The sequence below is a fragment of the Phoenix dactylifera genome, chromosome 4 (genome assembly GCF_051530095.1).
Source record: "Phoenix dactylifera cultivar Ajwa chromosome 4, Ajwa_hap1_PhDact_Kaust_v1.1, whole genome shotgun sequence".
Lineage (NCBI taxonomy): Eukaryota > Viridiplantae > Streptophyta > Magnoliopsida > Arecales > Arecaceae > Phoenix > Phoenix dactylifera.
Window position 1 is genome coordinate 35404127 of NC_143193.1, and position 25873 is coordinate 35429999.

Sequence of the window (25873 nt, forward strand, 5' to 3'; positions counted from 1 at the left end):
TATCAAAAAATAAAAAAGCGGGCAAAAAATAAAAGGGGTGCAACACGAGGACTTCCCAGGGGGTCACCCATCCTAGTACTACTCTCGCCCAAGCACTCTTAACTGCGGAGTTCTGATGGGATCCGGTGCATTAGTGCTGGTATGATCGCACCCATGACATGCCCTTCGAAACTCCCTTTTATGACAAAGCAGCAGACCTCGACGGCCCGAGACATTCGCGCTGCCGGGGCCGTTCTGGCGTAGGATTCAACGCGCTGTTCCGCTATGCGGCATGGCACCGCCAGTCTCCGGACTCAGTTTATTTTCGGGGGGAAAAAATTATCCGAAGAGGAAAAGCCAAAAGCCAAAAAATTAAAAATAAATATTATCAAAAAATAAAAAAGCGGGCAAAAAATAAAAAGGGTGCAACACGAGGACTTCCCAGGGGGTCACCCATCCTAGTACTTCTCTCGCCCAAGCACGCCTAACTGCGGAGTTATGATGGGATCCGGTGCATTAGTGCTGGTATGATCGCACCCATGACATGCCCTTCGAAACTCCCTTTTATGACAAAGCAGCAGACCGCGACGGCCCGAGACATTCGCGCTGCCGGGGCCGTTCTGGCGTAGGATTCAACGCGCTGTTCCGCTATGCGGCATGGCACCGCGAGTCTCCGGACTCAGTTTATTTTCGGGGAAAAAAAATTATCCGAAGAGGAAAAGCCAAAAGCCGAAAAATAAAAAATAAATGTTATCAAAAAATAAAAAAGCGGGCAAAAAATAAAAGGGGTGCAACACGAGGACTTCCCAGGGGGTCACCCATCCTAGTACTACTCTCGCCCAAGCACGCTTAACTGCGGAGTTCTGATGGGATCCGGTGCATTAGTGCTGGTATGATCGCACCCATGACATGCCCTTCGAAACTCCCTTTTATGACAAAGCAGCAGACCTCGACGGCCCGAGACATTCGCGCTGCCGGGGCCGTTTTGGCGTAGGATTCAACGCGCTGTTCCGCTATGCGGCATGGCACCGCCAGTCTCCGGACTCAGTTTATTTTCGGGGGAAAAAAATTATCCGAAGAGGAAAAGCCAAAAGCCGAAAAATAAAAAATAAATGTTATCAAAAAATAAAAAAGCGGGCAAAAAATAAAAGGGGTGCAACACGAGGACTTCCCAGGGGGTCACCCATCCTAGTACTACTCTCGCCCAAGCACGCTTAACTGCGGAGTTCTGATGGGATCCGGTGCATTAGTGCTGGTATGATCGCACCCATGACATGCCCTTCGAAACTCCCTTTTATGACAAAGCAGCAGACCTCGACGGCCCGAGACATTCGCGCTGCCGGGGCCGTTCTGGCGTAGGATTCAACGCGCTGTTCCGCTATGCGGCATGGCCCCGCCAGTCTCCGGACTCAGTTTATTTTCGGGGGGAAAAAATTATCCGAAGAGGAAAAGCCAAAAGCCAAAAAATTAAAAATAAATATTATCAAAAAATAAAAAAGCGGGCAAAAAATAAAAAGGGTGCAACACGAGGACTTCCCAGGGGGTCACCCATCCTAGTACTTCTCTCGCCCAAGCACGCCTAACTGCGGAGTTATGATGGGATCCGGTGCATTAGTGCTGGTATGATCGCACCCATGACATGCCCTTCGAAACTCCCTTTTATGACAAAGCAGCAGACCGCGACGGCCCGAGACATTCGCGCTGCCGGGGCCGTTCTGGCGTAGGATTCAACGCGCTGTTCCGCTATGCGGCATGGCACCGCGAGTCTCCGGACTCAGTTTATTTTCGGGGAAAAAAAATTATCCGAAGAGGAAAAGCCAAAAGCCGAAAAATTAAAAATAAATATTATCAAAAAATAAAAAAGCGGGCAAAAAATAAAAGGGGTGCAACACGAGGACTTCCCAGGGGGTCACCCATCCTAGTACTACTCTCGCCCAAGCACGCTTAACTGCGGAGTTCTGATGGGATCCGGTGCATTAGTGCTGGTATGATCGCACCCATGACATGCCCTTCGAAACTCCCTTTTATGACAAAGCAGCAGACCGCGACGGCCCGAGACATTCGCGCTGCCGGGGCCGTTCTGGCGTAGGATTCAACGCGCTGTTCCGCTATGCGGCATGGCACCGCGAGTCTCCGGACTCAGTTTATTTTCGGGGGAAAAAAATTATCCGAAGAGGAAAAGCCAAAAGCCGAAAAATAAAAAATAAATGTTATCAAAAAATAAAAAAGCGGGCAAAAAATAAAAGGGGTGCAACACGAGGACTTCCCAGGGGGTCACCCATCCTAGTACTACTCTCGCCCAAGCACGCTTAACTGCGGAGTTCTGATGGGATCCGGTGCATTAGTGCTGGTATGATCGCACCCATGACATGCCCTTCGAAACTCCCTTTTATGACAAAGCAGCAGACCTCGACGGCCCGAGACATTCGCGCTGCCGGGGCCGTTCTGGCGTAGGATTCAACGCGCTGTTCCGCTATGCGGCATGGCACCGCCAGTCTCCGGACTCAGTTTATTTTCGGGGGGAAAAAATTATCCGAAGAGGAAAAGCCAAAAGCCAAAAAATTAAAAATAAATATTATCAAAAAATAAAAAAGCGGGCAAAAAATAAAAAGGGTGCAACACGAGGACTTCCCAGGGGGTCACCCATCCTAGTACTTCTCTCGCCCAAGCACGCCTAACTGCGGAGTTATGATGGGATCCGGTGCATTAGTGCTGGTATGATCGCACCTATGACATGCCCTTCGAAACTCCCTTTTATGACAAAGCAGCAGACCGCGACGGCCCGAGACATTCGCGCTGCCGGGGCCGTTCTGGCGTAGGATTCAACGCGCTATTCCGCTATGCGGCATGGCACCGCGAGTCTCCGGACTCAGTTTATTTTCGGGGGAAAAAAATTATCCGAAGAGGAAAAGCCAAAAGCCGAAAAATTAAAAATAAATATTATCAAAAAATAAAAAAGCGGGCAAAAAATAAAAGGGGTGCAACACGAGGACTTCCCAGGGGGTCACCCATCCTAGTACTACTCTCGCCCAAGCACGCTTAACTGCGGAGATCTGATGGGATCCGGTGCATTAGTGCTGGTATGATCGCACCCATGACATGCCCTTCGAAACTCCCTTTTATGACAAAGCAGCAGACCGCGACGGCCCGAGACATTCGCGCTGCCGGGGCCGTTCTGGCGTAGGATTCAACGCGCTGTTCCGCTATGCGGCATGGCACCGCTAGTCTCCGGACTCAGTTTATTTTCGGGGGAAAAAAATTATCCGAAGAGGAAAAGCCAAAAGCCGAAAAATTAAAATTAAATATTATCAAAAAATAAAAAAGCGGGCAAAAAATAAAAGGGGTGCAACACGAGGACTTCCCAGGGGGTCACCCATCCTAGTACTACTCTCGCCCAAGCACGCTTAACTGCGGAGTTCTGATGGGATCCGGTGCATTAGTGCTGGTATGATCGCACCCATGACATGCCCTTCGAAACTCCCTTTTATGACAAAGCAGCAGACCTCGACGGCCCGAGACATTCGCGCTGCCGGGGCCGTTCTGGCGTAGGATTCAACGCGCTGTTCCGCTATGCGGCATGGCACCGCCAGTCTCCGGACTCAGTTTATTTTCGGGGGGAAAAAATTATCCGAAGAGGAAAAGCCAAAAGCCAAAAAATTAAAAATAAATATTATCAAAAAATAAAAAAGCGGGCAAAAAATAAAAAGGGTGCAACACGAGGACTTCCTAGGGGGTCACCCATCCTAGTACTTCTCTCGCCCAAGCACGCCTAACTGCGGAGTTATGATGGGATCCGGTGCATTAGTGCTGGTATGATCGCACCCATGACATGCCCTTCGAAACTCCCTTTTATGACAAAGCAGCAGACCGCGACGGCCCGAGACATTCGCGCTGCCGGGGCCGTTCTGGCGTAGGATTCAACGCGCTGTTCCGCTATGCGGCATGGCACCGCGAGTCTCCGGACTCAGTTTATTTTCGGAGGAAAAAAATTATCCGAAGAGGAAAAGCCAAAAGCCGAAAAATAAAAAATAAATGTTATCAAAAAATAAAAAAGCGGGCAAAAAATAAAAGGGGTGCAACACGAGGACTTCCCAGGGGGTCACCCATCCTAGTACTACTCTCGCCCAAGCACGCTTAACTGCGGAGTTCTGATGGGATCCGGTGCATTAGTGCTGGTATGATCGCACCCATGACATGCCCTTCGAAACTCCCTTTTATGACAAAGCAGCAGACCTCGACGGCCCGAGACATTCGCGCTGCCGGGGCCGTTCTGGCGTAGGATTCAACGCGCTGTTCCGCTATGCGGCATGGCACCGCCAGTCTCCGGACTCAGTTTATTTTCGGGGGGAAAAAATTATCCGAAGAGGAAAAGCCAAAAGCCAAAAAATTAAAAATAAATATTATCAAAAAATAAAAAAGCGGGCAAAAAATAAAAAGGGTGCAACACGAGGACTTCCCAGGGGGTCACCCATCCTAGTACTTCTCCCGCCCAAGCACGCCTAACTGCGGAGTTATGATGGGATCCGGTGCATTAGTGCTGGTATGATCGCACCCATGACATGCCCTTCGAAACTCCCTTTTATGACAAAGCAGCAGACCGCGACGGCCCGAGACATTCGCGCTGCCGGGGCCGTTCTGGCGTAGGATTCAACGCGCTGTTCCGCTATGCGGCATGGCACCGCGAGTCTCCGGACTCAGTTTATTTTCGGGGGAAAAAAATTATCCGAAGAGGAAAAGCCAAAAGCCGAAAAATAAAAAATAAATGTTATCAAAAAATAAAAAAGCGGGCAAAAAATAAAAGGGGTGCAACACGAGGACTTCCCAGGGGGTCACCCATCCTAGTACTACTCTCGCCCAAGCACGCTTAACTGCGGAGTTCTGATGGGATCCGGTGCATTAGTGCTGGTATGATCGCACCCATGACATGCCCTTCGAAACTCCCTTTTATGACAAAGCAGCAGACCTCGACGGCCCGAGACATTCGCGCTGCCGGGGCCGTTCTGGCGTAGGATTCAACGCGCTGTTCCGCTATGCGGCATGGCACCGCCAGTCTCCGGACTCAGTTTATTTTCGGGGGGAAAAAATTATCCGAAGAGGAAAAGCCAAAAGCCAAAAAATTAAAAATAAATATTATCAAAAAATAAAAAAGCGGGCAAAAAATAAAAAGGGTGCAACACGAGGACTTCCCAGGGGGTCACCCATCCTAGTACTTCTCTCGCCCAAGCACGCCTAACTGCGGAGTTATGATGGGATCCGGTGCATTAGTGCTGGTATGATCGCACCTATGACATGCCCTTCGAAACTCCCTTTTATGACAAAGCAGCAGACCGCGACGGCCCGAGACATTCGCGCTGCCGGGGCCGTTCTGGCGTAGGATTCAACGCGCTATTCCGCTATGCGGCATGGCACCGCGAGTCTCCGGACTCAGTTTATTTTCGGGGGAAAAAAATTATCCGAAGAGGAAAAGCCAAAAGCCGAAAAATTAAAAATAAATATTATCAAAAAATAAAAAAGCGGGCAAAAAATAAAAGGGGTGCAACACGAGGACTTCCCAGGGGGTCACCCATCCTAGTACTACTCTCGCCCAAGCACGCTTAACTGCGGAGATCTGATGGGATCCGGTGCATTAGTGCTGGTATGATCGCACCCATGACATGCCCTTCGAAACTCCCTTTTATGACAAAGCAGCAGACCGCGACGGCCCGAGACATTCGCGCTGCCGGGGCCGTTCTGGCGTAGGATTCAACGCGCTGTTCCGCTATGCGGCATGGCACCGCTAGTCTCCGGACTCAGTTTATTTTCGGGGGAAAAAAATTATCCGAAGAGGAAAAGCCAAAAGCCGAAAAATTAAAATTAAATATTATCAAAAAATAAAAAAGCGGGCAAAAAATAAAAGGGGTGCAACACGAGGACTTCCCAGGGGGTCACCCATCCTAGTACTACTCTCGCCCAAGCACGCTTAACTGCGGAGTTCTGATGGGATCCGGTGCATTAGTGCTGGTATGATCGCACCCATGACATGCCCTTCGAAACTCCCTTTTATGACAAAGCAGCAGACCTCGACGGCCCGAGACATTCGCGCTGCCGGGGCCGTTCTGGCGTAGGATTCAACGCGCTGTTCCGCTATGCGGCATGGCACCGCCAGTCTCCGGACTCAGTTTATTTTCGGGGGGAAAAAATTATCCGAAGAGGAAAAGCCAAAAGCCAAAAAATTAAAAATAAATATTATCAAAAAATAAAAAAGCGGGCAAAAAATAAAAAGGGTGCAACACGAGGACTTCCTAGGGGGTCACCCATCCTAGTACTTCTCTCGCCCAAGCACGCCTAACTGCGGAGTTATGATGGGATCCGGTGCATTAGTGCTGGTATGATCGCACCCATGACATGCCCTTCGAAACTCCCTTTTATGACAAAGCAGCAGACCGCGACGGCCCGAGACATTCGCGCTGCCGGGGCCGTTCTGGCGTAGGATTCAACGCGCTGTTCCGCTATGCGGCATGGCACCGCGAGTCTCCGGACTCAGTTTATTTTCGGAGGAAAAAAATTATCCGAAGAGGAAAAGCCAAAAGCCGAAAAATAAAAAATAAATGTTATCAAAAAATAAAAAAGCGGGCAAAAAATAAAAGGGGTGCAACACGAGGACTTCCCAGGGGGTCACCCATCCTAGTACTACTCTCGCCCAAGCACGCTTAACTGCGGAGTTCTGATGGGATCCGGTGCATTAGTGCTGGTATGATCGCACCCATGACATGCCCTTCGAAACTCCCTTTTATGACAAAGCAGCAGACCTCGACGGCCCGAGACATTCGCGCTGCCGGGGCCGTTCTGGCGTAGGATTCAACGCGCTGTTCCGCTATGCGGCATGGCACCGCCAGTCTCCGGACTCAGTTTATTTTCGGGGGGAAAAAATTATCCGAAGAGGAAAAGCCAAAAGCCAAAAAATTAAAAATAAATATTATCAAAAAATAAAAAAGCGGGCAAAAAATAAAAAGGGTGCAACACGAGGACTTCCCAGGGGGTCACCCATCCTAGTACTTCTCTCGCCCAAGCACGCCTAACTGCGGAGTTATGATGGGATCCGGTGCATTAGTGCTGGTATGATCGCACCCATGACATGCCCTTCGAAACTCCCTTTTATGACAAAGCAGCAGACCGCGACGGCCCGAGACATTCGCGCTGCCGGGGCCGTTCTGGCGTAGGATTCAACGCGCTATTCCGCTATGCGGCATGGCACCGCGAGTCTCCGGACTCAGTTTATTTTCGGGGGAAAAAAATTATCCGAAGAGGAAAAGCCAAAAGCCGAAAAATTAAAAATAAATATTATCAAAAAATAAAAAAGCGGGCAAAAAATAAAAGGGGTGCAACACGAGGACTTCCCAGGGGGTCACCCATCCTAGTACTACTCTCGCCCAAGCACGCTTAACTGCGGAGATCTGATGGGATCCGGTGCATTAGTGCTGGTATGATCGCACCCATGACATGCCCTTCGAAACTCCCTTTTATGACAAAGCAGCAGACCGCGACGGCCCGAGACATTCGCGCTGCCGGGGCCGTTCTGGCGTAGGATTCAACGCGCTGTTCCGCTATGCGGCATGGCACCGCTAGTCTCCGGACTCAGTTTATTTTCGGGGGAAAAAAATTATCCGAAGAGGAAAAGCCAAAAGCCGAAAAATTAAAATTAAATATTATCAAAAAATAAAAAAGCGGGCAAAAAATAAAAGGGGTGCAACACGAGGACTTCCCAGGGGGTCACCCATCCTAGTACTACTCTCGCCCAAGCACGCTTAACTGCGGAGTTCTGATGGGATCCGGTGCATTAGTGCTGGTATGATCGCACCCATGACATGCCCTTCGAAACTCCCTTTTATGACAAAGCAGCAGACCTCGACGGCCCGAGACATTCGCGCTGCCGGGGCCGTTCTGGCGTAGGATTCAACGCGCTGTTCCGCTATGCGGCATGGCACCGCCAGTCTCCGGACTCAGTTTATTTTCGGGGGGAAAAAATTATCCGAAGAGGAAAAGCCAAAAGCCAAAAAATTAAAAATAAATATTATCAAAAAATAAAAAAGCGGGCAAAAAATAAAAAGGGTGCAACACGAGGACTTCCTAGGGGGTCACCCATCCTAGTACTTCTCTCGCCCAAGCACGCCTAACTGCGGAGTTATGATGGGATCCGGTGCATTAGTGCTGGTATGATCGCACCCATGACATGCCCTTCGAAACTCCCTTTTATGACAAAGCAGCAGACCGCGACGGCCCGAGACATTCGCGCTGCCGGGGCCGTTCTGGCGTAGGATTCAACGCGCTGTTCCGCTATGCGGCATGGCACCGCGAGTCTCCGGACTCAGTTTATTTTCGGAGGAAAAAAATTATCCGAAGAGGAAAAGCCAAAAGCCGAAAAATAAAAAATAAATGTTATCAAAAAATAAAAAAGCGGGCAAAAAATAAAAGGGGTGCAACACGAGGACTTCCCAGGGGGTCACCCATCCTAGTACTACTCTCGCCCAAGCACGCTTAACTGCGGAGTTCTGATGGGATCCGGTGCATTAGTGCTGGTATGATCGCACCCATGACATGCCCTTCGAAACTCCCTTTTATGACAAAGCAGCAGACCTCGACGGCCCGAGACATTCGCGCTGCCGGGGCCGTTCTGGCGTAGGATTCAACGCGCTGTTCCGCTATGCGGCATGGCACCGCCAGTCTCCGGACTCAGTTTATTTTCGGGGGGAAAAAATTATCCGAAGAGGAAAAGCCAAAAGCCAAAAAATTAAAAATAAATATTATCAAAAAATAAAAAAGCGGGCAAAAAATAAAAAGGGTGCAACACGAGGACTTCCCAGGGGGTCACCCATCCTAGTACTTCTCTCGCCCAAGCACGCCTAACTGCGGAGTTATGATGGGATCCGGTGCATTAGTGCTGGTATGATCGCACCCATGACATGCCCTTCGAAACTCCCTTTTATGACAAAGCAGCAGACCGCGACGGCCCGAGACATTCGCGCTGCCGGGGCCGTTCTGGCGTAGGATTCAACGCGCTATTCCGCTATGCGGCATGGCACCGCGAGTCTCCGGACTCAGTTTATTTTCGGGGGAAAAAAATTATCCGAAGAGGAAAAGCCAAAAGCCGAAAAATTAAAAATAAATATTATCAAAAAATAAAAAAGCGGGCAAAAAATAAAAGGGGTGCAACACGAGGACTTCCCAGGGGGTCACCCATCCTAGTACTACTCTCGCCCAAGCACGCTTAACTGCGGAGATCTGATGGGATCCGGTGCATTAGTGCTGGTATGATCGCACCCATGACATGCCCTTCGAAACTCCCTTTTATGACAAAGCAGCAGACCGCGACGGCCCGAGACATTCGCGCTGCCGGGGCCGTTCTGGCGTAGGATTCAACGCGCTGTTCCGCTATGCGGCATGGCACCGCTAGTCTCCGGACTCAGTTTATTTTCGGGGGAAAAAAATTATCCGAAGAGGAAAAGCCAAAAGCCGAAAAATTAAAATTAAATATTATCAAAAAATAAAAAAGCGGGCAAAAAATAAAAGGGGTGCAACACGAGGACTTCCCAGGGGGTCACCCATCCTAGTACTACTCTCGCCCAAGCACGCTTAACTGCGGAGTTCTGATGGGATCCGGTGCATTAGTGCTGGTATGATCGCACCCATGACATGCCCTTCGAAACTCCCTTTTATGACAAAGCAGCAGACCTCGACGGCCCGAGACATTCGCGCTGCCGGGGCCGTTCTGGCGTAGGATTCAACGCGCTGTTCCGCTATGCGGCATGGCACCGCCAGTCTCCGGACTCAGTTTATTTTCGGGGGGAAAAAATTATCCGAAGAGGAAAAGCCAAAAGCCAAAAAATTAAAAATAAATATTATCAAAAAATAAAAAAGCGGGCAAAAAATAAAAAGGGTGCAACACGAGGACTTCCTAGGGGGTCACCCATCCTAGTACTTCTCTCGCCCAAGCACGCCTAACTGCGGAGTTATGATGGGATCCGGTGCATTAGTGCTGGTATGATCGCACCCATGACATGCCCTTCGAAACTCCCTTTTATGACAAAGCAGCAGACCGCGACGGCCCGAGACATTCGCGCTGCCGGGGCCGTTCTGGCGTAGGATTCAACGCGCTGTTCCGCTATGCGGCATGGCACCGCGAGTCTCCGGACTCAGTTTATTTTCGGAGGAAAAAAATTATCCGAAGAGGAAAAGCCAAAAGCCGAAAAATAAAAAATAAATGTTATCAAAAAATAAAAAAGCGGGCAAAAAATAAAAGGGGTGCAACACGAGGACTTCCCAGGGGGTCACCCATCCTAGTACTACTCTCGCCCAAGCACGCTTAACTGTGGAGTTCTGATGGGATCCGGTGCATTAGTGCTGGTATGATCGCACCCATGACATGCCCTTCGAAACTCCCTTTTATGACAAAGCAGCAGACCTCGACGGCCCGAGACATTCGCGCTGCCGTGGCCGTTCTGGCGTAGGATTCAACGCGCTGTTCCGCTATGCGGCATGGCACCGCCAGTCTCCGGACTCAGTTTATTTTCGGGGGGAAAAAATTATCCGAAGAGGAAAAGCCAAAAGCCAAAAAATTAAAAATAAATATTATCAAAAAATAAAAAAGCGGGCAAAAAATAAAAAGGGTGCAACACGAGGACTTCCCAGGGGGTCACCCATCCTAGTACTTCTCTCGCCCAAGCACGCCTAACTGCGGAGTTATGATGGGATCCGGTGCATTAGTGCTGGTATGATCGCACCCATGACATGCCCTTCGAAACTCCCTTTTATGACAAAGCAGCAGACCGCGACGGCCCGAGACATTCGCGCTGCCGGGGCCGTTCTGGCGTAGGATTCAACGCGCTGTTCCGCTATGCGGCATGGCACCGCGAGTCTCCGGACTCAGTTTATTTTCGGAGGAAAAAAATTATCCGAAGAGGAAAAGCCAAAAGCCGAAAAATAAAAAATAAATGTTATCAAAAAATAAAAAAGCGGGCAAAAAATAAAAGGGGTGCAACACGAGGACTTCCCAGGGGGTCACCCATCCTAGTACTACTCTCGCCCAAGCACTCTTAACTGCGGAGTTCTGATGGGATCCGGTGCATTAGTGCTGGTATGATCGCACCCATGACATGCCCTTCGAAACTCCCTTTTATGACAAAGCAGCAGACCTCGACGGCCCGAGACATTCGCGCTGCCGGGGCCGTTCTGGCGTAGGATTCAACGCGCTGTTCCGCTATGCGGCATGGCACCGCCAGTCTCCGGACTCAGTTTATTTTCGGGGGGAAAAAATTATCCGAAGAGGAAAAGCCAAAAGCCAAAAAATTAAAAATAAATATTATCAAAAAATAAAAAAGCGGGCAAAAAATAAAAAGGGTGCAACACGAGGACTTCCCAGGGGGTCACCCATCCTAGTACTTCTCTCGCCCAAGCACGCCTAACTGCGGAGTTATGATGGGATCCGGTGCATTAGTGCTGGTATGATCGCACCCATGACATGCCCTTCGAAACTCCCTTTTATGACAAAGCAGCAGACCGCGACGGCCCGAGACATTCGCGCTGCCGGGGCCGTTCTGGCGTAGGATTCAACGCGCTGTTCCGCTATGCGGCATGGCACCGCGAGTCTCCGGACTCAGTTTATTTTCGGGGAAAAAAAATTATCCGAAGAGGAAAAGCCAAAAGCCGAAAAATAAAAAATAAATGTTATCAAAAAATAAAAAAGCGGGCAAAAAATAAAAGGGGTGCAACACGAGGACTTCCCAGGGGGTCACCCATCCTAGTACTACTCTCGCCCAAGCACGCTTAACTGCGGAGTTCTGATGGGATCCGGTGCATTAGTGCTGGTATGATCGCACCCATGACATGCCCTTCGAAACTCCCTTTTATGACAAAGCAGCAGACCTCGACGGCCCGAGACATTCGCGCTGCCGGGGCCGTTTTGGCGTAGGATTCAACGCGCTGTTCCGCTATGCGGCATGGCACCGCCAGTCTCCGGACTCAGTTTATTTTCGGGGGAAAAAAATTATCCGAAGAGGAAAAGCCAAAAGCCGAAAAATAAAAAATAAATGTTATCAAAAAATAAAAAAGCGGGCAAAAAATAAAAGGGGTGCAACACGAGGACTTCCCAGGGGGTCACCCATCCTAGTACTACTCTCGCCCAAGCACGCTTAACTGCGGAGTTCTGATGGGATCCGGTGCATTAGTGCTGGTATGATCGCACCCATGACATGCCCTTCGAAACTCCCTTTTATGACAAAGCAGCAGACCTCGACGGCCCGAGACATTCGCGCTGCCGGGGCCGTTCTGGCGTAGGATTCAACGCGCTGTTCCGCTATGCGGCATGGCCCCGCCAGTCTCCGGACTCAGTTTATTTTCGGGGGGAAAAAATTATCCGAAGAGGAAAAGCCAAAAGCCAAAAAATTAAAAATAAATATTATCAAAAAATAAAAAAGCGGGCAAAAAATAAAAAGGGTGCAACACGAGGACTTCCCAGGGGGTCACCCATCCTAGTACTTCTCTCGCCCAAGCACGCCTAACTGCGGAGTTATGATGGGATCCGGTGCATTAGTGCTGGTATGATCGCACCCATGACATGCCCTTCGAAACTCCCTTTTATGACAAAGCAGCAGACCGCGACGGCCCGAGACATTCGCGCTGCCGGGGCCGTTCTGGCGTAGGATTCAACGCGCTGTTCCGCTATGCGGCATGGCACCGCGAGTCTCCGGACTCAGTTTATTTTCGGGGAAAAAAAATTATCCGAAGAGGAAAAGCCAAAAGCCGAAAAATTAAAAATAAATATTATCAAAAAATAAAAAAGCGGGCAAAAAATAAAAGGGGTGCAACACGAGGACTTCCCAGGGGGTCACCCATCCTAGTACTACTCTCGCCCAAGCACGCTTAACTGCGGAGTTCTGATGGGATCCGGTGCATTAGTGCTGGTATGATCGCACCCATGACATGCCCTTCGAAACTCCCTTTTATGACAAAGCAGCAGACCGCGACGGCCCGAGACATTCGCGCTGCCGGGGCCGTTCTGGCGTAGGATTCAACGCGCTGTTCCGCTATGCGGCATGGCACCGCGAGTCTCCGGACTCAGTTTATTTTCGGGGGAAAAAAATTATCCGAAGAGGAAAAGCCAAAAGCCGAAAAATAAAAAATAAATGTTATCAAAAAATAAAAAAGCGGGCAAAAAATAAAAGGGGTGCAACACGAGGACTTCCCAGGGGGTCACCCATCCTAGTACTACTCTCGCCCAAGCACGCTTAACTGCGGAGTTCTGATGGGATCCGGTGCATTAGTGCTGGTATGATCGCACCCATGACATGCCCTTCGAAACTCCCTTTTATGACAAAGCAGCAGACCTCGACGGCCCGAGACATTCGCGCTGCCGGGGCCGTTCTGGCGTAGGATTCAACGCGCTGTTCCGCTATGCGGCATGGCACCGCCAGTCTCCGGACTCAGTTTATTTTCGGGGGGAAAAAATTATCCGAAGAGGAAAAGCCAAAAGCCAAAAAATTAAAAATAAATATTATCAAAAAATAAAAAAGCGGGCAAAAAATAAAAAGGGTGCAACACGAGGACTTCCCAGGGGGTCACCCATCCTAGTACTTCTCTCGCCCAAGCACGCCTAACTGCGGAGTTATGATGGGATCCGGTGCATTAGTGCTGGTATGATCGCACCTATGACATGCCCTTCGAAACTCCCTTTTATGACAAAGCAGCAGACCGCGACGGCCCGAGACATTCGCGCTGCCGGGGCCGTTCTGGCGTAGGATTCAACGCGCTATTCCGCTATGCGGCATGGCACCGCGAGTCTCCGGACTCAGTTTATTTTCGGGGGAAAAAAATTATCCGAAGAGGAAAAGCCAAAAGCCGAAAAATTAAAAATAAATATTATCAAAAAATAAAAAAGCGGGCAAAAAATAAAAGGGGTGCAACACGAGGACTTCCCAGGGGGTCACCCATCCTAGTACTACTCTCGCCCAAGCACGCTTAACTGCGGAGATCTGATGGGATCCGGTGCATTAGTGCTGGTATGATCGCACCCATGACATGCCCTTCGAAACTCCCTTTTATGACAAAGCAGCAGACCGCGACGGCCCGAGACATTCGCGCTGCCGGGGCCGTTCTGGCGTAGGATTCAACGCGCTGTTCCGCTATGCGGCATGGCACCGCTAGTCTCCGGACTCAGTTTATTTTCGGGGGAAAAAAATTATCCGAAGAGGAAAAGCCAAAAGCCGAAAAATTAAAATTAAATATTATCAAAAAATAAAAAAGCGGGCAAAAAATAAAAGGGGTGCAACACGAGGACTTCCCAGGGGGTCACCCATCCTAGTACTACTCTCGCCCAAGCACGCTTAACTGCGGAGTTCTGATGGGATCCGGTGCATTAGTGCTGGTATGATCGCACCCATGACATGCCCTTCGAAACTCCCTTTTATGACAAAGCAGCAGACCTCGACGGCCCGAGACATTCGCGCTGCCGGGGCCGTTCTGGCGTAGGATTCAACGCGCTGTTCCGCTATGCGGCATGGCACCGCCAGTCTCCGGACTCAGTTTATTTTCGGGGGGAAAAAATTATCCGAAGAGGAAAAGCCAAAAGCCAAAAAATTAAAAATAAATATTATCAAAAAATAAAAAAGCGGGCAAAAAATAAAAAGGGTGCAACACGAGGACTTCCTAGGGGGTCACCCATCCTAGTACTTCTCTCGCCCAAGCACGCCTAACTGCGGAGTTATGATGGGATCCGGTGCATTAGTGCTGGTATGATCGCACCCATGACATGCCCTTCGAAACTCCCTTTTATGACAAAGCAGCAGACCGCGACGGCCCGAGACATTCGCGCTGCCGGGGCCGTTCTGGCGTAGGATTCAACGCGCTGTTCCGCTATGCGGCATGGCACCGCGAGTCTCCGGACTCAGTTTATTTTCGGAGGAAAAAAATTATCCGAAGAGGAAAAGCCAAAAGCCGAAAAATAAAAAATAAATGTTATCAAAAAATAAAAAAGCGGGCAAAAAATAAAAGGGGTGCAACACGAGGACTTCCCAGGGGGTCACCCATCCTAGTACTACTCTCGCCCAAGCACGCTTAACTGCGGAGTTCTGATGGGATCCGGTGCATTAGTGCTGGTATGATCGCACCCATGACATGCCCTTCGAAACTCCCTTTTATGACAAAGCAGCAGACCTCGACGGCCCGAGACATTCGCGCTGCCGGGGCCGTTCTGGCGTAGGATTCAACGCGCTGTTCCGCTATGCGGCATGGCACCGCCAGTCTCCGGACTCAGTTTATTTTCGGGGGGAAAAAATTATCCGAAGAGGAAAAGCCAAAAGCCAAAAAATTAAAAATAAATATTATCAAAAAATAAAAAAGCGGGCAAAAAATAAAAAGGGTGCAACACGAGGACTTCCCAGGGGGTCACCCATCCTAGTACTTCTCTCGCCCAAGCACGCCTAACTGCGGAGTTATGATGGGATCCGGTGCATTAGTGCTGGTATGATCGCACCCATGACATGCCCTTCGAAACTCCCTTTTATGACAAAGCAGCAGACCGCGACGGCCCGAGACATTCGCGCTGCCGGGGCCGTTCTGGCGTAGGATTCAACGCGCTATTCCGCTATGCGGCATGGCACCGCGAGTCTCCGGACTCAGTTTATTTTCGGGGGAAAAAAATTATCCGAAGAGGAAAAGCCAAAAGCCGAAAAATTAAAAATAAATATTATCAAAAAATAAAAAAGCGGGCAAAAAATAAAAGGGGTGCAACACGAGGACTTCCCAGGGGGTCACCCATCCTAGTACTACTCTCGCCCAAGCACGCTTAACTGCGGAGATCTGATGGGATCCGGTGCATTAGTGCTGGTATGATCGCACCCATGACATGCCCTTCGAAACTCCCTTTTATGACAAAGCAGCAGACCGCGACGGCCCGAGACATTCGCGCTGCCGGGGCCGTTCTGGCGTAGGATTCAACGCGCTGTTCCGCTATGCGGCATGGCACCGCTAGTCTCCGGACTCAGTTTATTTTCGGGGGAAAAAAATTATCCGAAGAGGAAAAGCCAAAAGCCGAAAAATTAAAATTAAATATTATCAAAAAATAAAAAAGCGGGCAAAAAATAAAAGGGGTGCAACACGAGGACTTCCCAGGGGGTCACCCATCCTAGTACTACTCTCGCCCAAGCACGCTTAACTGCGGAGTTCTGATGGGATCCGGTGCATTAGTGCTGGTATGATCGCACCCATGACATGCCCTTCGAAACTCCCTTTTATGACAAAGCAGCAGACCTCGACGGCCCGAGACATTCGCGCTGCCGGGGCCGTTCTGGCGTAGGATTCAACGCGCTGTTCCGCTATGCGGCATGGCACCGCCAGTCTCCGGACTCAGTTTATTTTCGGGGGGAAAAAATTATCCGAAGAGGAAAAGCCAAAAGCCAAAAAATTAAAAATAAATATTATCAAAAAATAAAAAAGCGGGCAAAAAATAAAAAGGGTGCAACACGAGGACTTCCTAGGGGGTCACCCATCCTAGTACTTCTCTCGCCCAAGCACGCCTAACTGCGGAGTTATGATGGGATCCGGTGCATTAGTGCTGGTATGATCGCACCCATGACATGCCCTTCGAAACTCCCTTTTATGACAAAGCAGCAGACCGCGACGGCCCGAGACATTCGCGCTGCCGGGGCCGTTCTGGCGTAGGATTCAACGCGCTGTTCCGCTATGCGGCATGGCACCGCGAGTCTCCGGACTCAGTTTATTTTCGGAGGAAAAAAATTATCCGAAGAGGAAAAGCCAAAAGCCGAAAAATAAAAAATAAATGTTATCAAAAAATAAAAAAGCGGGCAAAAAATAAAAGGGGTGCAACACGAGGACTTCCCAGGGGGTCACCCATCCTAGTACTACTCTCGCCCAAGCACGCTTAACTGCGGAGTTCTGATGGGATCCGGTGCATTAGTGCTGGTATGATCGCACCCATGACATGCCCTTCGAAACTCCCTTTTATGACAAAGCAGCAGACCTCGACGGCCCGAGACATTCGCGCTGCCGGGGCCGTTCTGGCGTAGGATTCAACGCGCTGTTCCGCTATGCGGCATGGCACCGCCAGTCTCCGGACTCAGTTTATTTTCGGGGGGAAAAAATTATCCGAAGAGGAAAAGCCAAAAGCCAAAAAATTAAAAATAAATATTATCAAAAAATAAAAAAGCGGGCAAAAAATAAAAAGGGTGCAACACGAGGACTTCCCAGGGGGTCACCCATCCTAGTACTTCTCTCGCCCAAGCACGCCTAACTGCGGAGTTATGATGGGATCCGGTGCATTAGTGCTGGTATGATCGCACCCATGACATGCCCTTCGAAACTCCCTTTTATGACAAAGCAGCAGACCGCGACGGCCCGAGACATTCGCGCTGCCGGGGCCGTTCTGGCGTAGGATTCAACGCGCTATTCCGCTATGCGGCATGGCACCGCGAGTCTCCGGACTCAGTTTATTTTCGGGGGAAAAAAATTATCCGAAGAGGAAAAGCCAAAAGCCGAAAAATTAAAAATAAATATTATCAAAAAATAAAAAAGCGGGCAAAAAATAAAAGGGGTGCAACACGAGGACTTCCCAGGGGGTCACCCATCCTAGTACTACTCTCGCCCAAGCACGCTTAACTGCGGAGATCTGATGGGATCCGGTGCATTAGTGCTGGTATGATCGCACCCATGACATGCCCTTCGAAACTCCCTTTTATGACAAAGCAGCAGACCGCGACGGCCCGAGACATTCGCGCTGCCGGGGCCGTTCTGGCGTAGGATTCAACGCGCTGTTCCGCTATGCGGCATGGCACCGCTAGTCTCCGGACTCAGTTTATTTTCGGGGGAAAAAAATTATCCGAAGAGGAAAAGCCAAAAGCCGAAAAATTAAAATTAAATATTATCAAAAAATAAAAAAGCGGGCAAAAAATAAAAGGGGTGCAACACGAGGACTTCCCAGGGGGTCACCCATCCTAGTACTACTCTCGCCCAAGCACGCTTAACTGCGGAGTTCTGATGGGATCCGGTGCATTAGTGCTGGTATGATCGCACCCATGACATGCCCTTCGAAACTCCCTTTTATGACAAAGCAGCAGACCTCGACGGCCCGAGACATTCGCGCTGCCGGGGCCGTTCTGGCGTAGGATTCAACGCGCTGTTCCGCTATGCGGCATGGCACCGCCAGTCTCCGGACTCAGTTTATTTTCGGGGGGAAAAAATTATCCGAAGAGGAAAAGCCAAAAGCCAAAAAATTAAAAATAAATATTATCAAAAAATAAAAAAGCGGGCAAAAAATAAAAAGGGTGCAACACGAGGACTTCCTAGGGGGTCACCCATCCTAGTACTTCTCTCGCCCAAGCACGCCTAACTGCGGAGTTATGATGGGATCCGGTGCATTAGTGCTGGTATGATCGCACCCATGACATGCCCTTCGAAACTCCCTTTTATGACAAAGCAGCAGACCGCGACGGCCCGAGACATTCGCGCTGCCGGGGCCGTTCTGGCGTAGGATTCAACGCGCTGTTCCGCTATGCGGCATGGCACCGCGAGTCTCCGGACTCAGTTTATTTTCGGAGGAAAAAAATTATCCGAAGAGGAAAAGCCAAAAGCCGAAAAATAAAAAATAAATGTTATCAAAAAATAAAAAAGCGGGCAAAAAATAAAAGGGGTGCAACACGAGGACTTCCCAGGGGGTCACCCATCCTAGTACTACTCTCGCCCAAGCACGCTTAACTGTGGAGTTCTGATGGGATCCGGTGCATTAGTGCTGGTATGATCGCACCCATGACATGCCCTTCGAAACTCCCTTTTATGACAAAGCAGCAGACCTCGACGGCCCGAGACATTCGCGCTGCCGTGGCCGTTCTGGCGTAGGATTCAACGCGCTGTTCCGCTATGCGGCATGGCACCGCCAGTCTCCGGACTCAGTTTATTTTCGGGGGGAAAAAATTATCCGAAGAGGAAAAGCCAAAAGCCAAAAAATTAAAAATAAATATTATCAAAAAATAAAAAAGCGGGCAAAAAATAAAAAGGGTGCAACACGAGGACTTCCCAGGGGGTCACCCATCCTAGTACTTCTCTCGCCCAAGCACGCCTAACTGCGGAGTTATGATGGGATCCGGTGCATTAGTGCTGGTATGATCGCACCCATGACATGCCCTTCGAAACTCCCTTTTATGACAAAGCAGCAGACCGCGACGGCCCGAGACATTCGCGCTGCCGGGGCCGTTCTGGCGTAGGATTCAACGCGCTGTTCCGCTATGCGGCATGGCACCGCGAGTCTCCGGACTCAGTTTATTTTCGGGGGAAAAAAATTATCCGAAGAGGAAAAGCCAAAAGCCGAAAAATAAAAAATAAATGTTATCAAAAAATAAAAAAGCGGGCAAAAAATAAAAGGGGTGCTACACGGGGACTTCCCAGGGGGTCACCCATCCTAGTACTACTCTCGCCCAAGCACGCTTAACTGCGGAGTTCTGATGGGATCCGGTGCATTAGTGCTGGTATGATCGCACCCATGACATGCCCTTCGAAACTCCCTTTTATGACAAAGCAGCAGACCTCGACGGCCCGAGACATTCGCGCTGCCGGGGCCGTTCTGGCGTAGGATTCAACGCGCTGTTCCGCTATGCGGCATGGCACCGCCAGTCTCCGGACTCAGTTTATTTTCGGGGGAAAAAAATTATCCGAAGAGGAAAAGCCAAAAGCCGAAAAATAAAAAATAAATGTTATCAAAAAATAAAAAAGCGGGCAAAAAATAAAAGGGGTGCAACACGAGGACTTCCCAGGGGGTCACCCATCCTAGTACTATTCTCGCCCAAGCACGCTTAACTGCGGAGTTCTGATGGGATCCGGTGCATTAGTGCTGGTATGATCGCACCCATGACATGCCCTTCGAAACTCCCTTTTATGACAAAGCAGCAGACCTCGACGGCCCGAGACATTCGCGCTGCCGGGGCCGTTCTGGCGTAGGATTCAACGCGCTGTTCCGCTATGCGGCATGGCACCGCCAGTCTCCGGACTCAGTTTATTTTCGGGGGGAAAAAATTATCCGAAGAGGAAAAGCCAAAAGCCAAAAAATTAAAAATAAATATTATCAAAAAATAAAAAAGCGGGCAAAAAATAAAAAGGGTGCAACACGAGGACTTCCCAGGGGGTCACCCATCCTAGTACTACTCTCGCCCAAGCACGCTTAACTGCGGAGTTCTGATGGGATCCGGTGCATTAGTGCTGGTATGATCGCACCCATGACATGCCCTTCGAAACTCCCTTTTATGACAAAGCAGCAGACCTCGACGGCCCGAGACATTCGCGCTGCCGGGGCCGTTCTGGCGTAGGATTCAACGCGCTGTTCCGCTATGCGGCATGGCACCGCCAGTCTCCGGACTCAGTTTATTTTCGGGGGGAAAAAATTATCCGAAGAGGAAAAGCCAAAAGCCAAAAAATTAAAAATAAATATTATCAAAAAATAAAAAAGCGGGCAAAAAATAAAAAGGGTGCAACACGAGGACTTCCTAGGGGGTCACCCATCCTAGTACTTCTCTCGCCCAAGCACGCCTAACTGCGGAGTTATGATGGGATCCGGTGCATTAGTGCTGGTATGATCGCACCCATGACATGCCCTTCGAAACTCCCTTTTATGACAAAGCAGCAGACCGCGACGGCCCGAGACATTCGCGCTGCCGGGGCCGTTCTGGCGTAGGATTCAACGCGCTGTTCCGCTATGCGGCATGGCACCGCGAGTCTCCGGACTCAGTTTATTTTCGGGGGAAAAAAATTATCCGAAGAGGAAAAGCCAAAAGCCGAAAAATAAAAAATAAATGCTATCAAAAAATAAAAAAGCGGGCAAAAAATAAAAGGGGTGCAACACGAGGACTTCCCAGGGGGTCACCCATCCTAGTACTACTCTCGCCCAAGCACGCTTAACTGCGGAGTTCTGATGGGATCCGGTGCATTAGTGCTGGTATGATCGCACCCATGACATGCCCTTCGAAACTCCCTTTTATGACAAAGCAGCAGACCTCGACGGCCCGAGACATTCGCGCTGCCGGGGCCGTTCTGGCGTAGGATTCAACGCGCTGTTCCGCTATGCGGCATGGCACCGCCAGTCTCCGGACTCAGTTTATTTTCGGGGGGAAAAAATTATCCGAAGAGGAAAAGCCAAAAGCCAAAAAATTAAAAATAAATATTATCAAAAAATAAAAAAGCGGGCAAAAAATAAAAAGGGTGCAACACGAGGACTTCCCAGGGGGTCACCCATCCTAGTACTTCTCTCGCCCAAGCACGCCTAACTGCGGAGTTATGATGGGATCCGGTGCATTAGTGCTGGTATGATCGCACCCATGACATGCCCTTCGAAACTCCCTTTTATGACAAAGCAGCAGACCGCGACGGCCCGAGACATTCGCGCTGCCGGGGCCGTTCTGGCGTAGGATTCAACGCGCTGTTCCGCTATGCGGCATGGCACCGCGAGTCTCCGGACTCAGTTTATTTTCGGGGGAAAAAAATTATCCGAAGAGGAAAAGCCAAAAGCCGAAAAATTAAAAATAAATATTATCAAAAAATAAAAAAGCGGGCAAAAAATAAAAGGGGTGCAACACGAGGACTTCCCAGGGGGTCACCCATCCTAGTACTACTCTCGCCCAAGCACGCCTAACTGCGGAGTTATGATGGGATCCGGTGCATTAGTGCTGGTATGATCGCACCCATGACATGCCCTTCGAAACTCCCTTTTATGACAAAGCAGCAGACCGCGACGGCCCGAGACATTCGCGCTGCCGGGGCCGTTCTGGCGTAGGATTCAACGCGCTGTTCCGCTATGCGGCATGGCACCGCGAGTCTCCGGACTCAGCTTATTTTCGGGGGAAAAAAATTATCCGAAGAGGAAAAGCCAAAAGCCAAAAAATTAAAAATAAATATTATCAAAAAATAAAAAAGCGGGCAAAAAATAAAAAGGGTGCAACACGAGGACTTCCCAGGGGGTCACCCATCCTAGTACTTCTCTCGCCCAAGCACGCCTAACTGCGGAGTTATGATGGGATCCGGTGCATTAGTGCTGGTATGATCGCACCCATGACATGCCCTTCGAAACTCCCTTTTATGACAAAGCAGCAGACCGCGACGGCCCGAGACATTCGCGCTGCCGGGGCCGTTCTGGCGTAGGATTCAACGCGCTGTTCCGCTATGCGGCATGGCACCGCGAGTCTCCGGACTCAGTTTATTTTCGGGGGAAAAAAATTATCCGAAGAGGAAAAGCCAAAAGCCGAAAAATAAAAAATAAATGTTATCAAAAAATAAAAAAGCGGGCAAAAAATAAAAGGGGTGCAACACGAGGACTTCCCAGGGGGTCACCCATCCTAGTACTACTCTCGTCCAAGCACGCTTAACTGCGGAGTTCTGATGGGATCCGGTGCATTAGTGCTGGTATGATCGCACCCATGACATGCCCTTCGAAACTCCCTTTTATGACAAAGCAGCAGACCTTGACGGCCCGAGACATTCGCGCTGCCGGGGCCGTTCTGGCGTAGGATTCAACGCGCTGTTCCGCTATGCGGCATGGCCCCGCCAGTCTCCGGACTCAGTTTATTTTCGGGGGGAAAAAATTATCCGAAGAGGAAAAGCCAAAAGCCAAAAAATTAAAAATAAATATTATCAAAAAATAAAAAAGCGGGCAAAAAATAAAAAGGGTGCAACACGAGGACTTCCCAGGGGGTCACCCATCCTAGTACTTCTCTCGCCCAAGCACGCCTAACTGCGGAGTTATGATGGGATCCGGTGCATTAGTGCTGGTATGATCGCACCCATGACATGCCCTTCGAAACTCCCTTTTATGACAAAGCAGCAGACCGCGACGGCCCGAGACATTCGCGCTGCCGGGGCCGTTCTGGCGTAGGATTCAACGCGCTGTTCCGCTATGCGGCATGGCACCGCGAGTCTCCGGACTCAGTTTATTTTCGGGGGAAAAAAATTATCCGAAGAGGAAAAGCCAAAAGCCGAAAAATTAAAAATAAATATTATCAAAAAATAAAAAAGCGGGCAAAAAATAAAAGGGGTGCAACACGAGGACTTCCCAGGGGGTCACCCATCCTAGTACTACTCTCGCCCAAGCACGCTTAACTGCGGAGTTCTGATGGGATCCGGTGCATTAGTGCTGGTATGATCGCACCCATGACATGCCCTTCGAAACTCCCTTTTATGACAAAGCAGCAGACCGCGACGGCCCGAGACATTCGCGCTGCCGGGGCCGTTCTGGCGTAGGATTCAACGCGCTGTTCCGCTATGCGGCATGGCACCGCGAGTCTCCGGACTCAGCTTATTTTCGGGGGAAAAAAATTATCCGAAGAGGAAAAGCCAAAAGCCAAAAAATTAAAAATAAATATTATCAAAAAATAAAAAAGCGGGCAAAAAATAAAAAGGGTGCAACACGAGGACTTCCCAGGGGGTCACCCATCCTAGTACTTCTCTCGCCCAAGCACGCCTAACTGCGGAGTTATGATGGGATCCGGTGCATTAGTGCTGGTATGATCGCACCCATGACATGCCCTTCGAAACTCCCTTTTATGACAAAGCAGCAGACCGCGACGGCCCGAGACATTCGCGCTGCCGGGGCCGTTCTGGCGTAGGATTCAACGCGCTGTTCCGCTATGCGGCATGGCACCGCGAGTCTCCGGACTCAGTTTATTTTCGGGGGAAAAAAATTATCCGAAGAGGAAAAGCCAAAAGCCGAAAAATTAAAAATAAATATTATCAAAAAATAAAAAAGCGGGCAAAAAATAAAAGGGGTGCAACACGAGGACTTCCCAGGGGGTCACCCATCCTAGTACTACTCTCGCCCAAGCACGCTTAACTGCGGAGTTCTGATGGGATCCGGTGCATTAGTGCTGGTATGATCGCACCCATGACATGCCCTTCGAAACTCCCTTTTATGACAAAGCAGCAGACCGCGACGGCCCGAGACATTCGCGCTGCCGGGGCCGTTCTGGCGTAGGATTCAACGCGCTGTTCCGCTATGCGGCATGGCACCGCGAGTCTCCGGACTCAGTTTATTTTCGGGGGAAAAAAATTATCCGAAGAGGAAAAGCCAAAAGCCGAAAAATAAAAAATAAATGTTATCAAAAAATAAAAAAGCGGGCAAAAAATAAAAGGGGTGCAACACGAGGACTTCCCAGGGGGTCACCCATCCTAGTACTACTCTCGCCCAAGCACGCTTAACTGCGGAGTTCTGATGGGATCCGGTGCATTAGTGCTGGTATGATCGCACCCATGACATGCCCTTCGAAACTCCCTTTTATGACAAAGCAGCAGACCTCGACGGCCCGAGACATTCGCGCTGCCGGGGCCGTTCTGGCGCAGGATTCAACGCGCTGTTCCGCTATGCGGCATGGCACCGCCAGTCTCCGGACTCAGTTTATTTTCGGGGGGAAAAAATTATCCGAAGAGGAAAAGCCAAAAGCCAAAAAATTAAAAATAAATATTATCAAAAAATAAAAAAGCGGGCAAAAAATAAAAAGGGTGCAACACGAGGACTTCCCAGGGGGTCACCCATCCTAGTACTTCTCTCGCCCAAGCACGCCTAACTGCGGAGTTATGATGGGATCCGGTGCATTAGTGCTGGTATGATCGCACCCATGACATGCCCTTCGAAACTCCCTTTTATGACAAAGCAGCAGACCGCGACGGCCCGAGACATTCGCGCTGCCGGGGCCGTTCTGGCGTAGGATTCAACGCGCTGTTCCGCTATGCGGCATGGCACCGCGAGTCTCCGGACTCAGTTTATTTTCGGGGGAAAAAAATTATCCGAAGAGGAAAAGCCAAAAGCCGAAAAATTAAAAATAAATATTATCAAAAAATAAAAAAGCGGGCAAAAAATAAAAGGGGTGCAACACGAGGACTTCCCAGGGGGTCACCCATCCTAGTACTACTCTCGCCCAAGCACGCTTAACTGCGGAGTTCTGATGGGATCCGGTGCATTAGTGTTGGTATGATCGCACCCATGACATGCCCTTCGAAACTCCCTTTTATGACAAAGCAGCAGACCGCGACGGCCCGAGACATTCGCGCTGCCGGGGCCGTTCTGGCGTAGGATTCAACGCGCTGTTCCGCTATGCGGCATGGCACCGCGAGTCTCCGGACTCAGTTTATTTTCGGGGGAAAAAAATTATCCGAAGAGGAAAAGCCAAAAGCCGAAAAATTAAAATTAAATATTATCAAAAAATAAAAAAGCGGGCAAAAAATAAAAGGGGTGCAACACGAGGACTTCCCAGGGGGTCACCCATCCTAGTACTACTCTCGCCCAAGCACGCTTAACTGCGGAGTTCTGATGGGATCCGGTGCATTAGTGCTGGTATGATCGCACCCATGACATGCCCATCGAAACTCCCTTTTATGACAAAGCAGCAGACCTCGACGGCCCGAGACATTCGCGCCGCCGGGGCCGTTCTGGCGTAGGATTCAACGCGCTATTCCCGCTATGCGGCATGGCGCCGCCAGTCTCCGGACTCAGTTTATTTTCGGGGGAAAAAAATTATCCGAAGAGGAAAAGCCAAAAGCCGAAAAATAAAAAATAAATGTTATCAAAAAATAAAAAAGCGGGCAAAAAATAAAAGGGGTGCAACACGAGGACTTCCCAGGGGGGTCACCCATCCTAGTACTACTCTCGCCCAAGCACGCTTAACTGCGGAGTTCTGATGGGATCCGGTGCATTAGTGCTGGTATGATCGCACCCATGACATGCCCTTCGAAACTCCCTTTTATGACAAAGCAGCAGACCTCGACGGCCCGAGACATTCGCGCTGCCGGGGCCGTTCTGGCGTAGGATTCAACGCGCTGTTCCGCTATGCGGCATGGCACCGCCAGTCTCCGGACTCAGTTTATTTTCGGGGGGAAAAAATTA

At 49.9% G+C, this 25873-nt stretch overlaps 45 non-coding genes and 26 pseudogenes across 45 annotated transcripts; all 71 read right to left on the minus strand.

Moving 5' to 3' along the window:
* Positions 1-34: 34 nt before the first annotated feature.
* On the minus strand, positions 35-153 carry LOC149757770 (5S ribosomal RNA). Its single transcript, XR_016404517.1, has one exon. It is a non-coding gene; the product is annotated as a 5S ribosomal RNA (ribosomal RNA).
* Positions 154-399: 246 nt separating this feature from the next.
* On the minus strand, positions 400-518 carry LOC149757771 (5S ribosomal RNA; annotated as a pseudogene).
* Positions 519-764: 246 nt separating this feature from the next.
* Positions 765-883, minus strand: LOC149757772 (5S ribosomal RNA). The gene has a single exon (XR_016405089.1). It is a non-coding gene; the product is annotated as a 5S ribosomal RNA (ribosomal RNA).
* Positions 884-1129: 246 nt separating this feature from the next.
* LOC149757773 (5S ribosomal RNA) lies at positions 1130-1248 on the minus strand. Its single transcript, XR_016405100.1, has one exon. It is a non-coding gene; the product is annotated as a 5S ribosomal RNA (ribosomal RNA).
* A 246-nt stretch (positions 1249-1494) lies between these two features.
* LOC149757774 (5S ribosomal RNA) lies at positions 1495-1613 on the minus strand (annotated as a pseudogene).
* Positions 1614-1859: 246 nt separating this feature from the next.
* On the minus strand, positions 1860-1978 carry LOC149757775 (5S ribosomal RNA). Its single transcript, XR_016405111.1, has one exon. It is a non-coding gene; the product is annotated as a 5S ribosomal RNA (ribosomal RNA).
* Positions 1979-2224: 246 nt separating this feature from the next.
* Positions 2225-2343, minus strand: LOC149757776 (5S ribosomal RNA). Its single transcript, XR_016405122.1, has one exon. It is a non-coding gene; the product is annotated as a 5S ribosomal RNA (ribosomal RNA).
* A 246-nt stretch (positions 2344-2589) lies between these two features.
* On the minus strand, positions 2590-2708 carry LOC149757777 (5S ribosomal RNA; annotated as a pseudogene).
* Positions 2709-2954: 246 nt separating this feature from the next.
* On the minus strand, positions 2955-3073 carry LOC149757778 (5S ribosomal RNA). The gene has a single exon (XR_016412910.1). It is a non-coding gene; the product is annotated as a 5S ribosomal RNA (ribosomal RNA).
* Positions 3074-3319: 246 nt separating this feature from the next.
* Positions 3320-3438, minus strand: LOC149757779 (5S ribosomal RNA). Its single transcript, XR_016405134.1, has one exon. It is a non-coding gene; the product is annotated as a 5S ribosomal RNA (ribosomal RNA).
* A 246-nt stretch (positions 3439-3684) lies between these two features.
* LOC149757780 (5S ribosomal RNA) lies at positions 3685-3803 on the minus strand (annotated as a pseudogene).
* Positions 3804-4049: 246 nt separating this feature from the next.
* On the minus strand, positions 4050-4168 carry LOC149757781 (5S ribosomal RNA). The gene has a single exon (XR_016405145.1). It is a non-coding gene; the product is annotated as a 5S ribosomal RNA (ribosomal RNA).
* A 246-nt stretch (positions 4169-4414) lies between these two features.
* LOC149757782 (5S ribosomal RNA) lies at positions 4415-4533 on the minus strand. Its single transcript, XR_016408944.1, has one exon. It is a non-coding gene; the product is annotated as a 5S ribosomal RNA (ribosomal RNA).
* A 246-nt stretch (positions 4534-4779) lies between these two features.
* LOC149757783 (5S ribosomal RNA) lies at positions 4780-4898 on the minus strand. The gene has a single exon (XR_016405156.1). It is a non-coding gene; the product is annotated as a 5S ribosomal RNA (ribosomal RNA).
* A 246-nt stretch (positions 4899-5144) lies between these two features.
* On the minus strand, positions 5145-5263 carry LOC149757784 (5S ribosomal RNA; annotated as a pseudogene).
* A 246-nt stretch (positions 5264-5509) lies between these two features.
* On the minus strand, positions 5510-5628 carry LOC149757785 (5S ribosomal RNA). Its single transcript, XR_016412911.1, has one exon. It is a non-coding gene; the product is annotated as a 5S ribosomal RNA (ribosomal RNA).
* Positions 5629-5874: 246 nt separating this feature from the next.
* On the minus strand, positions 5875-5993 carry LOC149757786 (5S ribosomal RNA). Its single transcript, XR_016405162.1, has one exon. It is a non-coding gene; the product is annotated as a 5S ribosomal RNA (ribosomal RNA).
* Positions 5994-6239: 246 nt separating this feature from the next.
* LOC149757787 (5S ribosomal RNA) lies at positions 6240-6358 on the minus strand (annotated as a pseudogene).
* Positions 6359-6604: 246 nt separating this feature from the next.
* On the minus strand, positions 6605-6723 carry LOC149757788 (5S ribosomal RNA). The gene has a single exon (XR_016405165.1). It is a non-coding gene; the product is annotated as a 5S ribosomal RNA (ribosomal RNA).
* Positions 6724-6969: 246 nt separating this feature from the next.
* Positions 6970-7088, minus strand: LOC149757789 (5S ribosomal RNA; annotated as a pseudogene).
* A 246-nt stretch (positions 7089-7334) lies between these two features.
* LOC149757790 (5S ribosomal RNA) lies at positions 7335-7453 on the minus strand. Its single transcript, XR_016412912.1, has one exon. It is a non-coding gene; the product is annotated as a 5S ribosomal RNA (ribosomal RNA).
* A 246-nt stretch (positions 7454-7699) lies between these two features.
* On the minus strand, positions 7700-7818 carry LOC149757791 (5S ribosomal RNA). The gene has a single exon (XR_016405176.1). It is a non-coding gene; the product is annotated as a 5S ribosomal RNA (ribosomal RNA).
* Positions 7819-8064: 246 nt separating this feature from the next.
* Positions 8065-8183, minus strand: LOC149757792 (5S ribosomal RNA; annotated as a pseudogene).
* A 246-nt stretch (positions 8184-8429) lies between these two features.
* Positions 8430-8548, minus strand: LOC149757793 (5S ribosomal RNA). Its single transcript, XR_016405187.1, has one exon. It is a non-coding gene; the product is annotated as a 5S ribosomal RNA (ribosomal RNA).
* A 246-nt stretch (positions 8549-8794) lies between these two features.
* Positions 8795-8913, minus strand: LOC149757794 (5S ribosomal RNA; annotated as a pseudogene).
* Positions 8914-9159: 246 nt separating this feature from the next.
* Positions 9160-9278, minus strand: LOC149757795 (5S ribosomal RNA). Its single transcript, XR_016412913.1, has one exon. It is a non-coding gene; the product is annotated as a 5S ribosomal RNA (ribosomal RNA).
* A 246-nt stretch (positions 9279-9524) lies between these two features.
* Positions 9525-9643, minus strand: LOC149757796 (5S ribosomal RNA). Its single transcript, XR_016405196.1, has one exon. It is a non-coding gene; the product is annotated as a 5S ribosomal RNA (ribosomal RNA).
* Positions 9644-9889: 246 nt separating this feature from the next.
* On the minus strand, positions 9890-10008 carry LOC149757797 (5S ribosomal RNA; annotated as a pseudogene).
* A 246-nt stretch (positions 10009-10254) lies between these two features.
* On the minus strand, positions 10255-10373 carry LOC149757798 (5S ribosomal RNA). Its single transcript, XR_016403224.1, has one exon. It is a non-coding gene; the product is annotated as a 5S ribosomal RNA (ribosomal RNA).
* A 246-nt stretch (positions 10374-10619) lies between these two features.
* Positions 10620-10738, minus strand: LOC149757799 (5S ribosomal RNA; annotated as a pseudogene).
* Positions 10739-10984: 246 nt separating this feature from the next.
* LOC149757800 (5S ribosomal RNA) lies at positions 10985-11103 on the minus strand. The gene has a single exon (XR_016404616.1). It is a non-coding gene; the product is annotated as a 5S ribosomal RNA (ribosomal RNA).
* Positions 11104-11349: 246 nt separating this feature from the next.
* LOC149757801 (5S ribosomal RNA) lies at positions 11350-11468 on the minus strand (annotated as a pseudogene).
* Positions 11469-11714: 246 nt separating this feature from the next.
* Positions 11715-11833, minus strand: LOC149757802 (5S ribosomal RNA). Its single transcript, XR_016405205.1, has one exon. It is a non-coding gene; the product is annotated as a 5S ribosomal RNA (ribosomal RNA).
* Positions 11834-12079: 246 nt separating this feature from the next.
* LOC149757803 (5S ribosomal RNA) lies at positions 12080-12198 on the minus strand. The gene has a single exon (XR_016405216.1). It is a non-coding gene; the product is annotated as a 5S ribosomal RNA (ribosomal RNA).
* Positions 12199-12444: 246 nt separating this feature from the next.
* LOC149757804 (5S ribosomal RNA) lies at positions 12445-12563 on the minus strand (annotated as a pseudogene).
* Positions 12564-12809: 246 nt separating this feature from the next.
* On the minus strand, positions 12810-12928 carry LOC149757805 (5S ribosomal RNA). Its single transcript, XR_016405228.1, has one exon. It is a non-coding gene; the product is annotated as a 5S ribosomal RNA (ribosomal RNA).
* Positions 12929-13174: 246 nt separating this feature from the next.
* LOC149757806 (5S ribosomal RNA) lies at positions 13175-13293 on the minus strand. The gene has a single exon (XR_016405239.1). It is a non-coding gene; the product is annotated as a 5S ribosomal RNA (ribosomal RNA).
* Positions 13294-13539: 246 nt separating this feature from the next.
* Positions 13540-13658, minus strand: LOC149757807 (5S ribosomal RNA; annotated as a pseudogene).
* A 246-nt stretch (positions 13659-13904) lies between these two features.
* On the minus strand, positions 13905-14023 carry LOC149757808 (5S ribosomal RNA). The gene has a single exon (XR_016412914.1). It is a non-coding gene; the product is annotated as a 5S ribosomal RNA (ribosomal RNA).
* Positions 14024-14269: 246 nt separating this feature from the next.
* LOC149757809 (5S ribosomal RNA) lies at positions 14270-14388 on the minus strand. Its single transcript, XR_016405250.1, has one exon. It is a non-coding gene; the product is annotated as a 5S ribosomal RNA (ribosomal RNA).
* Positions 14389-14634: 246 nt separating this feature from the next.
* On the minus strand, positions 14635-14753 carry LOC149757810 (5S ribosomal RNA; annotated as a pseudogene).
* A 246-nt stretch (positions 14754-14999) lies between these two features.
* Positions 15000-15118, minus strand: LOC149757811 (5S ribosomal RNA). The gene has a single exon (XR_016405261.1). It is a non-coding gene; the product is annotated as a 5S ribosomal RNA (ribosomal RNA).
* A 246-nt stretch (positions 15119-15364) lies between these two features.
* LOC149757812 (5S ribosomal RNA) lies at positions 15365-15483 on the minus strand (annotated as a pseudogene).
* A 246-nt stretch (positions 15484-15729) lies between these two features.
* LOC149757813 (5S ribosomal RNA) lies at positions 15730-15848 on the minus strand. The gene has a single exon (XR_016412915.1). It is a non-coding gene; the product is annotated as a 5S ribosomal RNA (ribosomal RNA).
* Positions 15849-16094: 246 nt separating this feature from the next.
* On the minus strand, positions 16095-16213 carry LOC149757814 (5S ribosomal RNA). The gene has a single exon (XR_016405272.1). It is a non-coding gene; the product is annotated as a 5S ribosomal RNA (ribosomal RNA).
* A 246-nt stretch (positions 16214-16459) lies between these two features.
* LOC149757815 (5S ribosomal RNA) lies at positions 16460-16578 on the minus strand (annotated as a pseudogene).
* A 246-nt stretch (positions 16579-16824) lies between these two features.
* LOC149757816 (5S ribosomal RNA) lies at positions 16825-16943 on the minus strand. The gene has a single exon (XR_016405283.1). It is a non-coding gene; the product is annotated as a 5S ribosomal RNA (ribosomal RNA).
* A 246-nt stretch (positions 16944-17189) lies between these two features.
* Positions 17190-17308, minus strand: LOC149757817 (5S ribosomal RNA; annotated as a pseudogene).
* A 246-nt stretch (positions 17309-17554) lies between these two features.
* On the minus strand, positions 17555-17673 carry LOC149757818 (5S ribosomal RNA). The gene has a single exon (XR_016412916.1). It is a non-coding gene; the product is annotated as a 5S ribosomal RNA (ribosomal RNA).
* A 246-nt stretch (positions 17674-17919) lies between these two features.
* On the minus strand, positions 17920-18038 carry LOC149757819 (5S ribosomal RNA). The gene has a single exon (XR_016405291.1). It is a non-coding gene; the product is annotated as a 5S ribosomal RNA (ribosomal RNA).
* A 246-nt stretch (positions 18039-18284) lies between these two features.
* On the minus strand, positions 18285-18403 carry LOC149757820 (5S ribosomal RNA; annotated as a pseudogene).
* Positions 18404-18649: 246 nt separating this feature from the next.
* On the minus strand, positions 18650-18768 carry LOC149757821 (5S ribosomal RNA). Its single transcript, XR_016403225.1, has one exon. It is a non-coding gene; the product is annotated as a 5S ribosomal RNA (ribosomal RNA).
* Positions 18769-19014: 246 nt separating this feature from the next.
* Positions 19015-19133, minus strand: LOC149757822 (5S ribosomal RNA; annotated as a pseudogene).
* A 246-nt stretch (positions 19134-19379) lies between these two features.
* LOC149757823 (5S ribosomal RNA) lies at positions 19380-19498 on the minus strand. Its single transcript, XR_016404197.1, has one exon. It is a non-coding gene; the product is annotated as a 5S ribosomal RNA (ribosomal RNA).
* A 246-nt stretch (positions 19499-19744) lies between these two features.
* On the minus strand, positions 19745-19863 carry LOC149757824 (5S ribosomal RNA). Its single transcript, XR_016400448.1, has one exon. It is a non-coding gene; the product is annotated as a 5S ribosomal RNA (ribosomal RNA).
* Positions 19864-20109: 246 nt separating this feature from the next.
* On the minus strand, positions 20110-20228 carry LOC149757825 (5S ribosomal RNA). Its single transcript, XR_016411862.1, has one exon. It is a non-coding gene; the product is annotated as a 5S ribosomal RNA (ribosomal RNA).
* A 246-nt stretch (positions 20229-20474) lies between these two features.
* Positions 20475-20593, minus strand: LOC149757826 (5S ribosomal RNA; annotated as a pseudogene).
* Positions 20594-20839: 246 nt separating this feature from the next.
* LOC149757827 (5S ribosomal RNA) lies at positions 20840-20958 on the minus strand. The gene has a single exon (XR_016405302.1). It is a non-coding gene; the product is annotated as a 5S ribosomal RNA (ribosomal RNA).
* A 246-nt stretch (positions 20959-21204) lies between these two features.
* On the minus strand, positions 21205-21323 carry LOC149757828 (5S ribosomal RNA; annotated as a pseudogene).
* Positions 21324-21569: 246 nt separating this feature from the next.
* On the minus strand, positions 21570-21688 carry LOC149757829 (5S ribosomal RNA). Its single transcript, XR_016408824.1, has one exon. It is a non-coding gene; the product is annotated as a 5S ribosomal RNA (ribosomal RNA).
* Positions 21689-21934: 246 nt separating this feature from the next.
* Positions 21935-22053, minus strand: LOC149757830 (5S ribosomal RNA; annotated as a pseudogene).
* Positions 22054-22299: 246 nt separating this feature from the next.
* Positions 22300-22418, minus strand: LOC149757831 (5S ribosomal RNA). The gene has a single exon (XR_016401128.1). It is a non-coding gene; the product is annotated as a 5S ribosomal RNA (ribosomal RNA).
* Positions 22419-22664: 246 nt separating this feature from the next.
* Positions 22665-22783, minus strand: LOC149757832 (5S ribosomal RNA; annotated as a pseudogene).
* A 246-nt stretch (positions 22784-23029) lies between these two features.
* On the minus strand, positions 23030-23148 carry LOC149757833 (5S ribosomal RNA). Its single transcript, XR_016405313.1, has one exon. It is a non-coding gene; the product is annotated as a 5S ribosomal RNA (ribosomal RNA).
* A 246-nt stretch (positions 23149-23394) lies between these two features.
* LOC149757834 (5S ribosomal RNA) lies at positions 23395-23513 on the minus strand (annotated as a pseudogene).
* Positions 23514-23759: 246 nt separating this feature from the next.
* LOC149757835 (5S ribosomal RNA) lies at positions 23760-23878 on the minus strand. Its single transcript, XR_016405322.1, has one exon. It is a non-coding gene; the product is annotated as a 5S ribosomal RNA (ribosomal RNA).
* Positions 23879-24124: 246 nt separating this feature from the next.
* LOC149757836 (5S ribosomal RNA) lies at positions 24125-24243 on the minus strand. Its single transcript, XR_016405333.1, has one exon. It is a non-coding gene; the product is annotated as a 5S ribosomal RNA (ribosomal RNA).
* A 246-nt stretch (positions 24244-24489) lies between these two features.
* LOC149757837 (5S ribosomal RNA) lies at positions 24490-24608 on the minus strand (annotated as a pseudogene).
* Positions 24609-24854: 246 nt separating this feature from the next.
* Positions 24855-24973, minus strand: LOC149757838 (5S ribosomal RNA). Its single transcript, XR_016402772.1, has one exon. It is a non-coding gene; the product is annotated as a 5S ribosomal RNA (ribosomal RNA).
* Positions 24974-25219: 246 nt separating this feature from the next.
* LOC149757839 (5S ribosomal RNA) lies at positions 25220-25338 on the minus strand. The gene has a single exon (XR_016405340.1). It is a non-coding gene; the product is annotated as a 5S ribosomal RNA (ribosomal RNA).
* Positions 25339-25585: 247 nt separating this feature from the next.
* On the minus strand, positions 25586-25705 carry LOC149757840 (5S ribosomal RNA). Its single transcript, XR_016404815.1, has one exon. It is a non-coding gene; the product is annotated as a 5S ribosomal RNA (ribosomal RNA).
* Positions 25706-25873: the final 168 nt, after the last annotated feature.